The sequence below is a fragment of the Olea europaea genome, unplaced genomic scaffold, assembly GCF_002742605.1.
Source record: "Olea europaea var. sylvestris unplaced genomic scaffold, O_europaea_v1 scaffold1107, whole genome shotgun sequence".
NCBI lineage: Eukaryota > Viridiplantae > Streptophyta > Magnoliopsida > Lamiales > Oleaceae > Olea > Olea europaea.
The window spans coordinates 65,564-78,664 of NW_019228437.1; positions in this window are offsets into that span (position 1 = coordinate 65,564).

Consider the following 13,101-nt stretch of genomic DNA (forward strand, 5'->3'; position numbering starts at 1 on the left):
CAAGGAAAAAAAAAAATGAAAATTTAACAAAAAACCCCCCCCCCCCCCCCTTCAAATATCCAGTCCCCTGCTACCCCTTTAAAAGTTACAAGGTAAAAATGATAAAATAAAAAACCACCATGGAACAATGATAATTTGGTCTCTCCCTCGAGAAGAAGGTGTTTCTCACTATGTCACATCGGGGGTTCTTTTTCAGGTGCAATTGATTCCTCGCAACTCTGATGTTCTTGATGAGTCAATTTTGTGAACTGAGAGCAAAGAATTGGGTGATGGTTACAGAGTAATAAGTATGGTTAATAAGATTCGCCTAAATGTACATGCTTTTAATGGAGATAAAAATCATGGTGGTGTTCATGATGGCACTACTATTTTCTTTGGGAATGGGAAAAGGGAGACAATCAGCATTGGAAGATTGTTCCTCACTGCAAGTATCTCAACATGATATGAGATTAAGATTTCATGTAGATTTTAATGTTTTGATGACAATTCAGTTGCACCATTTTGCCAGTATAAAATATAAGAATATATTTGCTTGGATAGTTTCTTAAATTGACCATGCTGAAACCCATAAATTATGGCAGATCAGCAACTAATATTGTCTGCTCGATTTCCCTCTCTCACCCAAATATTGAATTACGTCTAGGATGTTAGCTGTGTTGATTGCGCTAGCTGGTGGAAGGAGATGGGAGTTCCCTCCTTCAGAGGCCTTTTTCTCGTCATTTATGTTGGTAATAATAAACTGCACTTTGTATATTTGATTTGGCACCCTGAGTGTGCTGCTGTTGTGTTTACGTGTGGCGCTGGAGTTGGCCCTTCTAGATTTTGGATATCATAGATTGCTGCTTAGGGTGCACCCTTAATAGCTAGTTGAGGCTGGCTTTCTCTAGTATACATACAAATAGAGAACTCCAGACTGATCTCTCTCACTCTCACTCTCTCACACACACACACACACACACACTAAAGGTGAGTCTTCTATTTCTCGATAACAAATCACTACAGAATTATTTCACCTTATTTGCAAATAAATGGATATTTTAGAAAACAAAACCAAAATGGTGGTGGTTGAGTTTCGGACTATTAAAGTTGGTGATGCAATTTTTTTTAACAAAACACACTACTCTTTATCGACAAACACTATTCGTATCGCCTCTCCCCCAAATGCACCCAAAAGAGATTTTCTTACAACAAAAGAGCCAAAAGTTCGAAGTTTCAGTTGGAAATTCGGTAAATTTCATTAGTTCCTTACTTTTATCTACGTAATCTTTGTTGTACTAGTCTTTAAACTTTTAAAATTTTGACATGCGACATGCCCCTTGATAACAAAAAATGCTATTTGATTTTCCGAAAATATTTCATTTATTCCAAAAATATCAAAATATTGACGTCAACTGTCTTACAGAAATTCAAAGGGTGTAGAATCCATTAGTTAACCGCCCCCTCATTTTCGACATTACATGAATGTTATTCAGCCCGTTAACGTTCAAATAAATGTGATACGAGTATTACAAAATTTTACAAGGTCGAGACAACTTAAATGCAACAAATTCCTGCTGGGATTTTATTTTGTTTAAAATTTGTTTATTTTTCTTCGTTTTTAACTACACATTCTTCAATGAAATAAAATTATGTCTAAATTTAAAGCTTTTCATTCTTTTTTAATTACACATTGACCATAAAATTCACTATTTCACAAATGATTTTTTTCCCAAAAACATATTTTAATAGAGTCCAAACAAGGGCAGTAAGTTGAAAATACGAGTGTTCACGTGTAATTTAACCTACAAATTTTAAGTTCCCCATGAATTGCATTAAAAGTAGTCAAACTTTAATTTCAAATCCTATCACAACTATTATCAACTTATTATTTAGCCCTTGTTTGGTTCTCGTTACTTTTAAAATATATTTTTCTCTTTTCCTTATAATGACAAATTAAGTGCAATGTTACGTTATATCTTTATTACTAAGCTATTGTGACTTTAATAACATGTTACAAGATACGTTTTGTTAAAATATCTTCAAAAGGTTCTCTAAATACAAAATGTTCTTTATTTTAAAGAATTAATAGTTAAAAATAAGCCCAATGAGACTATTTTAATATTTTAAAATAGAATGAGTTTGACTCTTTAAATTAAAGAGCCAAACTCAATCTAATACTTGGAGCTAGCTTGATTTCAATTTTCTTCAAAATATATTTTTTGCTTTTATTTTCAACAACACATTTTTCAATAAAAAAATATTACACGTAAAATTTAACCACATTCTCCACCAGCCTATTATTCTAAAACACATTTTCACAATTTAGCGGGGTTCAAACATGCTAATAAATCACAAATTTCAATACTTATGAAATTAAATAGTAATTAGCACAAAACATCCTAACATTTCATGATTTTAGTAGAAAACATTCATACCTTTCGTTTTTTGGCGCATTTCATCCAACGGCTTGATTTCAATTTTCTTCAAAATATATTTTTTGCTTTTATTTTCAACAACACATTTTTCAATAAAAAAATATTACACGTAAAATTTAACCACATTCTCTACCAGCCTATTATTCTAAAACACATTTTCACAATTTAGCGGGGTTCAAACATGCTAATAAATCACAAATTTCAATACTTATGAAATTAAATGGTAATTAGCACAAAACATCCTAACATTTCATGATTTTAGTAGAAAACATTCATACCTTTCGTTTTTTGGCGCATTTCATCCAACATTTACCTTTTCTTGTGCAAAACATCATTTTTCTCAATAAAAAGCTATAAAATAACTAATATAGCCTTCTATTTGAATAAAAATAAATAAAGAACTAAATGCAATCGTAGTTCCAAATAAAAAAATAAAGGTAGTGATGAAATGCGTCAAAAAACGAAAAGTAGAAACGTTTTTCACAAAAATCATGAAAGGTATGGACATTTTGTACTAATTACCCTAAATTAAACTATTCAAACCATATGATTGACTATTGACATATAAAAAATTATGCAAAATAAAATATGAGGAAAAATCAATAAATGTTTTAAAAAAAAAAAAGCAAAATGAAATATTGAAATATAGAGCATGTTGAAATGAATAAAAATTTTGACTTTCTAAATTTAAAGATGTTCGGTAGAAACGTTTTTCACAAAAATCATGAAAGGTATGGACATTTTGTATTAATTACCCTAAATTAAACTATTCAAACCATATGATTGACTATTGACATATAAAAAATTATGCAAAATAAAATATGAGGAAAAATCAATAAATGTTTTAAAAAAAAAAGCAAAATGAAATATTGAAATATAGAGCATGTTGAAATGAATAAAAATTTTGACTTTCTAAATTTAAAGATGTTTTTTGTAATACATAAAATGATTTTTTTTTTTTTTTTATAAATAAAGAAACTCTTAAAAATGCTCTTACATGTTACAATGACAATTGTGATAAGCTCCTTGAGCTTGTTTGATACCCTTTTTTTTTTTTTTTTAAAATACAAAAAATACATTTTGTATTGTGTTTTGATGGAGAATGTTTAGTTAAAAAATAAAGAAAAGTTTTGAATTTGTGTATAATATTATTTTATTGAAAAATATATGATTAATAAAAAAAGAAATATGTATTTTGAAAAATGAGAATCAAACAAGGCCGAGATATCAGTTGTTGCATTTTAACCTAGTCACCAAATAGAATTGCTCGATTGAAAATTTCAGAAGATTCTCAGCAATATTAAACAACATTTCTATCTTTTTAGGCTGCTTCACCTCCATAAGCAACATTTTGTGAATTAACTTGTGTTTTCCTTCATAAAAAGAAATTGACTAAAACAATAATCTTCAAATTTCACTTTGCTATGACTTAGTTGAGCTTGAATCTATCCCCATACTTGTTTTAAGAGTGTATGTGGAGATCCCATTTTTTGTAATTTGAAGAGAGAGGTGAGTAGTAAATAAATTACGATACTACATTTAAAACAAAGGGTGAAAGTCAAATTAAAGATATCACGTATTGATGAACTGTTGCATTTCAAGTAATGCCACACATTTTAAAATCAATTATAAAACTTTAAATGTTGCACCATGATGCTTGATCTCAAATGTATCTTAACCACAGCACTTTCAATTTATGAGTGTGACTAAAACATTGACACGCTACGTCACATATAAAATATCAAATACAAAAACTTTGAAATTGCAAACAATAATATTAGTTCAAAATCAAAGAGCTCAACACAACTAAACGCTAGGATCCATAGATATAGTAAAAAAAGTGAAAATAAAAGCCAATGCTAAGTTATAACTAAACAATAGAACTGTACATGGTTCGATTCAATTCGGTTCTACCGAGAATCGAACTGGATTCAATATTTTAGGGTATTTAGTAAATAGAATAGTCGGGGTTCAAATTTAAATATGAAATCGTTTGACTTAGATTTCATTTGGTTCCATTTGATTTGGTTCGATTCCATTCGATTTTTAGATTTTGTATTATAATTAATTTTTTTAGTATTTATAAAGCTACATTAATTCAACTAATAATATGTTTAATCTTAACTTTCACAAAATAACGTAATTTAATCTTTTGTGTCTCTCTTTACTGAGTTCTTTATAGATTTGATTGTTAAAATCATAGAAAGAGGAAGATAACGGGCTCACAATAATTAAGAGAGGGAGTAATTGGCACAAAACGTTCCTTCCTTTCGAAGTTATTGTGAAAAACGTCTATACCTTTCATTTTTTGACATTTTTGCCCCTATTTCAACATTTCTTTGCGTTGAACGTCATTTTCACCAATTTTTGACATTAAATGACCAATATACCCTTCCATTTAAATAAAACAAGAAAAAAAGAAAAGAAAAATAAAGAACAAATTTCAACAGTGGGCCAAACTTTTAAAAAAGTGCAAATGAGTCCAAAAATCTTTATTAAAATATTTTTTTTTTAAAAAAATTCTCTCTCCTCTTTTTCTCCTCCCCGCGCCTCGTCCACCACCGCCAACGCCAACGCCGCAACTGCGGGCAAAACCACAATGCACAGAACACAAAATTCTTAACTACTTTCAGAAATTTCTCAACAAATTTTAGAAACCACAATGCATAGAGCACAAAATTCCCGATTTACCCAAGGATCCATCGCTGCCAATTGGTATTGTCATTACCTTCTTCTTTGCGTCTCTCCTAACACCACAACTCAATGGAATCTATATTTACTTTAGTTTCTCACTCCTCAATTGAGAGAAAACGAGTAAACTGAAAAGAAAAAAAAAGTACTGAAATTTAAACCATTTTTTGGGCGACGGCTCGTAAACTTCTTCAGGCGCTTCATCATTGAGGAAAAGTGGAGAATCAGCCACGTTTCTAGAGTGTTGATGGAGTCATCTTGCTCATGAAATCTACCTTCCATTATTATCATGCATTTGTATCTATATATGTATGTATAAGTCTCATTTTATAGTCTCCAGAAAGAGTTGGTGAGGATTGGGAGAGGTAGTGGAGGGTATAATTGCTAATGGTTGGACCATATACGATGAGGATGAGAGTGATTGGAAGAGCCATGCCTTTGCAATTGCTCTGTCCATTCATCTTATCAAGAAACAATTTCATTCAATTTTAAACTTGTTTACTTAAAATTTCTGAAATTTGTTGGAAAATTTCTGAAAGCTGTGCATTGAGGTTTTGGCCGCCACCAGTGGTAGACGAGGCATAGGAAGGGAAGGAGAAGAGGAGAGAGTTTTTTTTTTTAAAAAATATATATATATTTGAATAAATTTTTTGGACTTATTTGCACTTTTTTAAAAGTTTGGCCCATAGTTGAAATTTATTCTTTATTTTTCTTTTCTTTTTTTATTGTTTTGTTTAAATGGAAGGGTATATTGGTCATTTAATGTCAAAAATTGGTGAAAAGAACGTTCAACGCAAAGAAAGGTTGAAATAGGGGCAAAAATGTCAAAAAACAAAAGGTAGGGACGTTTTCCACAATAATTTCGAAAGGTAGGGACGTTTTGTACCAATTACCCTTAAGAGAGGCATTGTCGAGTTTTAATTCGATTTTTCCATAACGATAGAAACGACACTACGGTAGAGTAACAGTTTTGGATAAAATTTAGATCAAATTGATTAAGTTCGCGTTGAACTGAAAATTAGAAATATGAAAATCATATTTTTGAGTTTGAATTAAATTTAGCAAATTTATTTAGAAAAAATAAAATAATTTGATTTATTTAAAATAAATTAATTAAAAAATTAAGGAGATTCAATCTTATTCGATTCTTCATCAAGAATCGAACCAAACTCATTGTTTCTCAATTCAGATACTCGTTCGAGTATTTGACTTAAGAAGAATCATTCGGTTCGATTCGGTTCGAGAGTTTTTTCCAATCCTACTAAACAATACCATTACAACAAAATTGAAGTTATCAAAGATAAAACTGAAAATGTTACATATTCAATCACATGTCATAATGTGTTATATATAGTGAAATAAGTTAAAAACTTGAACCAATTTAGCCCTTGTTTGAGCCCCATTCTTTTGATAATAATGAATTTTTAAATAGTCTTTTCATGGAAAATGTATGGTTAAAAAGTAATAAAAAGTTTTGAATTTTCGTATACTATTATTTTATTGAAAAATATGTGGTTGAAATAATGTCAAAATACTATTTGTTTTAAAGAATGGAGATCAAACAAGGACTTACATATCGAATTAGCAAATTAAAATAAACATGAAGTTGATGCACAAGCTCAAATGTAGTGATGGAAAAAAAAAAACCCGTGATAGAATGGGGGCAAAAAGCCCACCCCAAAAGAGTGGGCGGGCGAGAGGAGGATGCACCTCGTGAAAAGAAAAAAATTAAAAATAATTTTATTTCTAAACAATTCATATGTTAAAAATTCATTTTGAATTTGTATTTTATTTTCTAACAATAGCATAGCTAAAAATTTTGAAAATGTTTAAAGTGGGGGCGCCCCACTGCCATCCCTACTCAATTGTAACATATTGTTCCACCCCGAACCCTCTTCACTGCCATCCCTACACAAATGTAGCATATTGTATTATTAGGGATGATAATTTGAACCGTCAAAATCGAAAATCGGGGTTAACCGAATCGAATGGGGCAAAAAAAATCGAACCGATGGTGCAATGGGGCGGATATGATTTTTATTTTAATGAACCGGTTCCTGACGATGCGGGTATAGTATTTACGCCGTCGAACCGAAACTGAACCGATTACCCGCTAAAAAAAAAAAAAATTTGAATTGATTATTGGGTTTTACACTACTTTTCTATCTAGCTAAAAACAAAATCCCCCCCATTACATCTACATGATTCATCCAGCAATCCACTTACTATTAGCCCATAATAATAGCATTAGTATGACAGTATATAAATAAAAACCCTACTCTTTATAAACCACAAACTCACGCACGGTTCCTTTTATTGTTAATTTTTTCTATTGTGTGTAAAAAATTCTACTTCTTCATCATACTCTAGAGTTTGTGCAACGTTTAGCGAGAAGGAAGCTGACGAAGATATACTTTTTTTTAAATTTAAATCTTAATAAAGACCATTCTGGAATAGGTAATATCGTTGTATTCTTTACTTACATTTCTTATTTACTATATAGGAATTAACTTTGAGTGTTGATCTATGTTAGTAAGACTTGTGAGGAAGAATGAATCAAGTAACTTCGATGCACAACAATTAAGAATGAAGAAAAAGTTTAGTTTTGTTATATCTATAATATTGTTTGTTAAATTTGTATTTTACAATTGAAAATTGGGATAATGTTTGCATTTTCATTTGGAATATTATTTGATAATGTTTGCATTTTCGTTTAGAATATTGTATTTTTATTTTCATTGACTTTTTTCATAAATTGTTATATATCAATTTGATGGATGAACATATAAAAAATAATTTATTTTCGTGGTTATTAATCGAACTGAACCGTGCCGAACCGAGATACGAACCGAACCGAACCGATTTACGTGGTTATGGTGTGGTCAAAAAATTGGTGGTGCGGTTATGGTTTTGGCCGAACCGACCCATAACCGAATCGTTGCCAACCCTATGTATTATGCAATTTATCCATATCATTACGACGCACTATAATATGTGCTTTACATGCTAAGATATAAAAATGCTCAAACCTGTAAAAATTTCTTCCAAATCATGTACACAAGCATGTCAAATACTAAAAAAAATGAGCAACATATCATGTATACAAGCAAGCAAAGATTAAATTATAGAATGTTGCTCAAAACATTATCAATGCATGAAAAAAAAAAAAAAAAGGCGACACATCAACATTGTGACAACTTGAAAATAAATACACATATTAGTGTATTGTAAGACATTGAAAAATGCATAAGATTACAAGTAAAAATGTAGAAGTAATTAAACCGCTTGATATGTGAAAGCTCATAAAAAATAAATAAGGTCGCAGCCAGTTTGCTAACCATAGTTTAACATTTTCTATTGCAACATAAATTGGATAAAAATATATAAAATGCATGAACCTTACACAAAATATGAAAGGGAAAAATCATTCGCTTGAGGATAAAAAAGCTGCACTACTTTTTCAACTCTAACGAGTAAGTGTTTCAATATTCTCAATTTTTGGGTTCAAGATCAGATCACTACAGACACGTTTACTCCGTTGGAAGACAACTTGTTTGAGACAGATAGAGTAAGATGACCAGTTAGGATTTCCATAACCATAATTTCTTCGCTTTAGACACTGTTTTCAAAATCAAAATTATTATTGTGATGAGGGTAGAATTAAATATGGGTATTATGATTTGACTGTTAGAGATTTAACAAAATTGTTGTAAAATCTGATAGAGATGAGAAGTGTTGAGAAAATCATGAATCGGGTTTTGAAGAAAACCAAAAAATAAACAATTTTTTTTAAAATGAGAATTCATGAACAGCGTATATGAAATATCCGTGAAATGAACATAAAATGAACTACCGAATGAATAATGAATAAAGACAAATCTGGAACAAGAAGAAATTTCGTTGAGGAGATTGGGTGGAATTTCGGATTTAGGGCCCTTTTGTTTGGATTAAAATCAGATTTTAATCTAAGGGGGATGTCCTCAAACGGGAGTTCAATGGATTTTGAAATTTTGTGTAAATTGAGGTGTCCTCAACTTAGATTAGAATATAATTCATCAAAATATAGGTGTCTTCAATATAGATTTTTAGAAATACTTAAAAATTTAGGTGTCCTCAACTTAAATTTCAATAATTTATTAAGAAATTTAGGTATCCTTAATAGCTACCTAATTTAGAAGAATTTCAATAATTTGATGGATTTGAGTAGATTTTAAAAGATTTCAAGACATAAATATAAATACCCAAACCTTATGACAATTCTATACCCAATCTTCAAAATTTTAAAGACTCTCACGAGGTGCTCACACCTTTCTCTGCTTCAAAGACTCTCACCCATTCTCACGCCTTTCTCTACCGTTAACAAGTTCATCTCTCTCTATCACTGGCTCTTCTTTGCTATGAAGCTTAACGTGAACAGGTTTCTCTCTCTTTGGCCTTTCTTGTGAAAGCTTACCTATATATGTATGCTATTTTATCAATTGATTATGATTTTTCGAAGTTTTTGTTGAGTAACTACCAAAAATCTATAACACTACTTTTTGTTGAATATTCAAATTAGCTATATATATATATATATATAATCAGGACCTAGGCTTATTTGCTAACTTTCTTGGCATTTTTATATGTGTACTCATGTTTGCTATCATTATGTAATGCTGACCCAAAATAGGAAGGCAACTGAAGAGTTCCATTGGTATCAACCTCTATGAGTGTTTTGTCAATGTAATTATGTTTATGCAGTTTGGAATGAATACTTTTCTGTAGCAAGAGCTTCTCTTAGACAAATTTATACTCGCTGCTAATTCATTGATAAACATGGAATAATTCCCCTTCTATTTGTCAATTAATATATCTTTGTTGAAAATTCCATCTGATTCTGAGCACCGTTCTGTTGCGGGACGAAATGGGTAACGTTCCCCAGCTGGATGACATGTAATGAGGAAAGTATCAGAAACGATGATGCCAGGTGAAGTTTTTGTGAACAGAAATTAGAATTATAATTTTTAGGCTGTGCCTATATTACAGAAAGTTGAACATGTTCGAGAGAAATTTGAGTTATATTTTGATATGGGAAGAGATTGAAAAAAATGAAGTTTTGCGCTTATCGAGTTAGTTTTGAACTCTTATCTTATATAATCTCAAAAATTGAATAGTAGCAAGTAATTTTAAGAATTTTAACATGTCAATAATTTACTATATATTTTCTAATAGTAGCATTTGGTGCCACTGACCCCACTAGAGGATGGGTGGGAAAGTTAGCAAGTTTATTGTGCAAAATTAATAACCACAACGGCTCACTGTTAGCCTATTGGACAACGTTAGAGATTGTTTTTATTTTTGTTTTGACGCTTGCTATGTGGGTTAAAGTGGATGTACTGCCAATGGAATGATTTCGACAACATAGATTGATTTGCTTTATAATTTACTGACTTCACGAGATACCAATTGAATAGACTCAACAAGATTTGTTATTTGTGAAGCTATATATATATATAGAGATAGAGAGAGAGAGAGAGAGAGAGAGATCATGAATGGAAATAATGCATGGAGCATGAAAGAAAATTCTAAATTGTTAGAACTTCTGGTTGATGTTGCCAATCGTGGATGGTGTAATACCAATGGGGTTCTAAGTAAATAAATAGTTGAAAAAATAAAATAAAGCCTTCCCGCTCTAAATGAAAAGCTTGGATGTCAAAAGAACTGTACTACGTACCAAAGTCGATTGAGTTATTTTAAGCAACAATATCACAAATACTTTGAACTTATGCGGCATAGCTCTGGTTTTGGATGGGAACCAATCACAAAAAAGTTCACCTGCTAGTGACAAAGTGTGGCATAATTACTTTGAGGTAAGTGTTCCATATAATTTTTGGATAGAGATTAAATTATAATTCTTTAACAATAAAGGGTGACTTATCATTTTTTACTATATTTTGTTCTTTAACAGTCCCATCCAAAACAGAGGTACTTTCGTACCGACAACTTTCTTGACTATAAAGACTTAAGAATAGCAATTGGCAATGGCATGAACACATATACCGACTATGACACCAGGGCATGACATGAACAATTATCGTAATCGTCATGGAACAATATCACAAAATGTATTGACGACTTGCAATTTTGATTTGGAATTCATTACATCCTTAGTGGATGGGAATGTTCAACTCATGATTCCAGACCACTAAATGATACGTTAGTAAGAAGAAATGGACTTAAAATACCAAGAGGTAATCATTTTTTTCTTGAATTGATTATAAGTTATCTTTTTGGTGACATGAGATGATTTATGCATGAATTCTATACTTAGGTAAATATTTTCTTGTGGATTGTGGATTTTCAAATCGTCGTCAATTATTAACTCCATTTCAAGGTGTTCGGTATCATGTCAAGGATTTTGGTGGCCAGGATTGTAATCCAAAAAATGCTAACGAACTATTCAATCTTCATCTAGCTTAAGAAATGTAATCGAGATAATAAGCATTTTCAAATCGTGATTCACGATTTTTAAATTAGTACCTCTATTTCCATTTAAAACACAAGCAAAGATGGTGTTAGCATGTGCAAGACTGCACAATTTTCTTAGCAAAGAGTGTCGTCTTGATGAATTTCCTATTGAATCAAATAGTGAAGATTCATCTACATCATCATTACTAGTAATTGAAGAGGTTGAAAATATATCTTTGTTTGTCTCCAAGTTTTTCACATTTTACCATATTAATTTTTTTACAGTACTTATTTTCAACTACATATTTTTCATTAAAATAATAATATATGTAAATAAAATTTTTTTATTTCTTTTTGAACCACATAATACATCACTCACAAATAATGGAGCATAAACAAGCACTATATTTGAAACTCAAAAGCAACAAAGAGAGCATACAAATTAATGGAGATCTAATATGGCTTCAAATATGTGGGTAGCTATTTTGAACGAGTTGAATGAAGATTAATGGAAATTGAATTATGCTAAGATGACAGTTTACGAGTTTCTTTTAATAAAAAAAATGGTTTTTTTAGTATAAGATAAGACATCTTGACGTTTTAGTATCCAATTTCTCGTCACATTACAAATAAACTTGCTTACATGGGAGATGGGAGTCAAGAGAAGTAACATTTCAAAGGCAACTAAAAACATGTGAAGATGAACTTAGAGTGTGTTTGATTGATATGAAAAATATTACCTAGAAAAGAAAATATTTTCCATCTTTCGTGGAAAATAAAAACCACCTCTACCCAAGGAAAATAGTTTCCTTAAAAACAAGGAAAATTAGGCATATTTTCAAAAGTTGGAAAATGTTTTCCATGGAAAAAAATAGCAATCAAATACTCCAAGTGAAAATTTGGATGGAAAACTAATATTTTCCATGGAAAATAAATGTAATCAAACACACCTTTAGATTAACCATTAAAATTTGCACATTTCAACATAATAAGCATCAGAAAGTTGCGCATCTTGACATAATTTGGTTCACAAAGAAAAATAAACTTGAAATAATAGGTCTAGCTCTTTTTTATTTAAATTTTATTTTATTTATTTATTACTATTATTTTTACGGAGTTCAGTTAACGATTTGATTTGGGCAATTGAATAGTAAAAATACAATTATAATAGAGAAGCCTACAAATCCATGAGAATTTATAAAATCTATGAAAATCTACAAAATAGAAATTTATGCAAATCTAATGCAAATCTGTTAAATTCTATTGAATTTCATAAAATCCATGAGAATTTATAAACATTAAGAAATCTATTAAAACTTGAGTTGAGGACACCCCGTAAAAAAATCAAACAATCAATATTAATTATATATTTCATAGGTCCTATAACGTTTCAACAATATATTTCAAAAATTTCTATCTCAATTTACTAATCTAATTTTAATCCCCACCCAACATCCTAAAAAAATACATTATTAAACAATGATTCAACATCATTTCAACAACACATTCTACAATAAAATAATATTACATGCAAATTCAAAATTTTCCT